The sequence below is a fragment of the Octopus sinensis genome, linkage group LG5 (genome assembly GCF_006345805.1).
Source record: "Octopus sinensis linkage group LG5, ASM634580v1, whole genome shotgun sequence".
Taxonomy (NCBI): Eukaryota; Metazoa; Mollusca; class Cephalopoda; order Octopoda; family Octopodidae; genus Octopus; species Octopus sinensis.
In genome coordinates, this window is record NC_043001.1 from 72,620,543 (window position 1) to 72,624,377 (window position 3,835).

A 3,835-nucleotide genomic window follows, 5' to 3' on the forward strand; every position below is an offset into this window, starting at 1 on the left:
TTGAATTATGACATTGGGCTATGTGTGTGTCAAGTTTCATCAGAATCGGTTGAAAGCCGTGGTCAGGGTGAGGGTACAAGCAAACAGACACACAGAAACACGCACAGACAAACTGCCGTTTATATAGAGAGAGATATGTACAAAATGGCAAGTAATACTGGGAAGAAGGATAAATTGTAACATACATAGGAAGAATGATGTATGGTGTAAGAAGCAGAAATGGAAAGGAGACATAGAAAAAGTCATAGAAAGGGAACCAACAAAAGTAGAAAGACTGATGGATTGGCTATATGACATTTTCAGGCTCCATCACCGTCACAAGAAATCGAAACCACACGTACAAGGAAAAGGAAGAACACTGAATTCCTAAAAGCAGATACTAAGAAGATAAGATATTGAGTATATACGTAAAAAAATAAGAGGTGGAGTGAATAAAATAATCGATTGTTAAAAATTATTCAATTTATTGATGAAAGTAAAAAGGCAAAAACTGGAATGACTTGTTACATATATAACACGTATGTATATGATACATACAAAAGAAAGACAAAGAAAAACAAAAAAAAAAGAACAGAAAAGAAATATAAAAAAACATCAAAGCAACATCAAGTACTTCAATTGGTTGCACAGCACAAGTTTCAACGGAACCTGTTGAAGCAAGCCAGCACGCTCGCGGCATTACCACAAACGATGGCGAGACTAAGGCGTTGGAAAAGCCAAGCACCCTCACGGGCATCACCAGACAGCGAACTGCCAACGATGACAAGAACTTTGCGGTTAGTGGCCCAGTTACCCCATACGTCTCAAATGCCTCAGGTTGGAAGAGATAGTTCACTGCTAGGTGCCGGTACTTCAGGAATTTGTTCCGTTTGGCTATGGAAACAGTGACACTCCCATTTACCGCAGCTTCCAAGATGTAGGAGTCACAGACCGTGGTGTTCCAGATGAGCTACCTACCTCTTACTCAGGGGCAGAAGATAAGATCATCTAGTCTCTTCCATCACTTCTGGATATTCCCGCCGGCTCTAGAACTGAGGAAATATCAATCCGAGCCAGGATCCGCTTAATGATTAAGTTTAGCTCGGTGTGACGAAGGAAGCAACCAGCATTTAGACGGCGAAACAGACCTGGGATCGCGAGACCTGTCACAGCGACATCTCAGTCTCCTACAGACGTCAGCTTCCACTCTGAGTGCGATGAAGAAGCGGAGCTCATCCAGACTGAGTAGATCTCCAATGTTGGCCACAGGCAGGGCATCAGTCCAGTCCTCCGAGAATTTTGCATTAGTAGAAAGACACCTTGAAAATTGATCAAGGAGAAAGCTGAAAGGGGAACCTGAACGCAGACTGTCCCATACTCTCTGCTTCAGTCTATCCTCAACTGCAACAGGAACTGACAAACCCACCTCTCTCCATTGTAGCAGAGCTTCATCCATCTCCCTGTTGGAATTAGTCCATGCTTGAGAGGTGAGGATGTTGCCTACTAAAGGAAAACAAGCATGGATGGAGGAAAGAAAACAAGGAAGAGATAGAGACAAGCACTCGTGGTTGAGTAAAGCAGCCTGGTTGAGGGACTCTGGAGAGAGTTTGACATTAACCAAGCATTCGAGTTTCCTGAAGATTCGGTTGTTAAAACATTAGAGAAATGACGAGAATTCATAAGAGGGACTAACTCTGAGAAACTACAATAACTTAGGAATCGACTTGTTTTCAAAATAGACAATGACCTTCTTTCAAAGTTTCGACAAAGTTTCGTGAGAATTGAATTTAAAGTTGTTCACAGCTGGGGTAATCTTTCCTTTCAAGTTGTTTTTAATTCTACAATTGTATTTAAACATACATATTAAGCGGTGTTTGTCTTTTCCGTAAACTGTTAGAAAAGTTACTTAACTTATTTCTTCGTGTGTATCGTTACTGCGCTATGTTTATATAAATATGTTAAGATACACATATCGTTTATACGGATATGCTGCAATATATGTAATGTTTAAAATTCTGATGTAGAAATATTTGTATGGAATCTTAACGCACTTTGTACCTCAACTTCACCAATATTTGGTACATGGTCTTCATACGAGCAGTAATTACGCACGTGCAAATGTCGGACTAACCATAACGGTCACCGTGATTGTGTGTGTGTGTGTGTGTGTATGTGTGTGTGTGTTTCGAAACACAAAAACAAAAAACAAAACATACATCTACTGAGGGAAGCTTGGTCTGCAATATCTGCGGATGTGTATGTTTATCAAGAGCTAGTCTTAAAAATCACCAACGCAGTCTCAAGTGTAAAGGATAAATTGGTCTCAGTGCACAATGTCCTTAGTGGTCAGCGATGGTCTTCCTCGGTCACTAATGGACAGCTACCAACGCCGTGTTTGTGTGTATGTGTGTAATTATGCATATTTACGTATCTATACGGTATCATAACCAATTACGGTTGACTACAGAATCGGTATTGGCAGCAACTCAGTAGACTTATTCTGGTGACAATTTTTCAGGAATTATTGTGCATTGAGAATAGTAAAGTAACAACTAGAGATATTTCATAGTTCTTAAAATAGTAGACAACAACAGCAGCAATCTAGGATAATGAATTACAGATTCATTATTAATGTAGACTCTTTACAAAGACGTATTGCCTCATTAGACAAATTAATTACTGTTGTTGCTAATCGCTATATGATAATAGCCTATATAAATGTCGGTGGGTTGGTTAATCTTTTTCAGTCATGTTTCATATCGTATAGAGGGGAGAGAAAGAAGAGGGAAGAAGGGAGGAGAGGTGGAGGGAGAGAGAAAGAAGCGGCCAGAGAGGAGAGAGGGGAGGGAGGGATAGAGAGAGTTAAGATAACAGATACAGGATGACTGCATATACTAGGCTTGGCGGCAGGCTATGAGTAAAGGAATGCTTCACACATACACACACACACACAACGAGAGAAAAAGAACCATATGGTGGAAGATGGGAAGAGGAGAAGGAGGAGGAGCAAATGACAGAGTAGTAAATATTTTCCATTTGAAAATTAGTTTTTATTAACTCATTTTGTATAAGCAAAGAAATTTGATACAAGTCAAATTATAATGATTGTATGTGTGCCATATTTCTTGATGTTACCCCATGGTAGGAAAAATATACTTCCAAGGTTACTCGTCATATGACTGGTGACACTCTAATCTTCAAATAATTTGTTAAATAAACAGCAGTAATGTACACAAAACTGAATCGTCTGTTATAATTCCATTCATAGTTTGGGTATTTTATCTATAGAAATAATACATTGACCCAAAACTTGACTGGAACTTTTTAATTTATCGACTAAAAAAAATGAAAGGAAGAGAAATATTTTGTGATATAAACCAAGTAGAATTTGAACTCAGAACGTAATGGTTAACTAAATACTAGTGGAAGTGGAGGAGGAAAGTATCACCAAACTGGAGACCTGGCTCGAATGCTTACAAATAGAATGATTCCGTTAAAGGCAGCCATAGAGCCAGACGGTGGTGTTCTACCAGGTGACTGATCGAGACTGCTAAAAAACAGGCCACAACAAAATCCAAACTAAAAATGCAGGAACGAATACCATTAGGTATCCGAACCGAGGCTTTAGTGATTCCACCAGGGCACTGTGCTACACTGGTACTTTATTTATTGACCTTAAGAAGAAGAAAGGCAAATTTTGACATTGGCAAGGTTGAATTCAAAAACACAAGATAAATATATTTTCTACCATAAGCGCAAGGCCTGGAATTGTGGTGGTGAGGGCGCTAGTCAATGCCACCAAGACGCAACTGGTACTTTATTTTATCGACCTTGAAGAAATGAAAGTCAAAGTCAA

General features: G+C 39.3%; 1 long non-coding RNA gene across 1 annotated transcript; it reads left to right on the forward strand.

Moving 5' to 3' along the window:
- Window positions 1-328: 328 nt before the first annotated feature.
- Window positions 329-2,986, forward strand: LOC118763512. Its single transcript, XR_004999272.1, has 3 exons — window positions 329-407; window positions 2,521-2,524; window positions 2,975-2,986. It is a non-coding gene; the product is annotated as an uncharacterized LOC118763512 (long non-coding RNA).
- The last annotated feature ends 849 nt before the right edge of the window (window positions 2,987-3,835 follow it).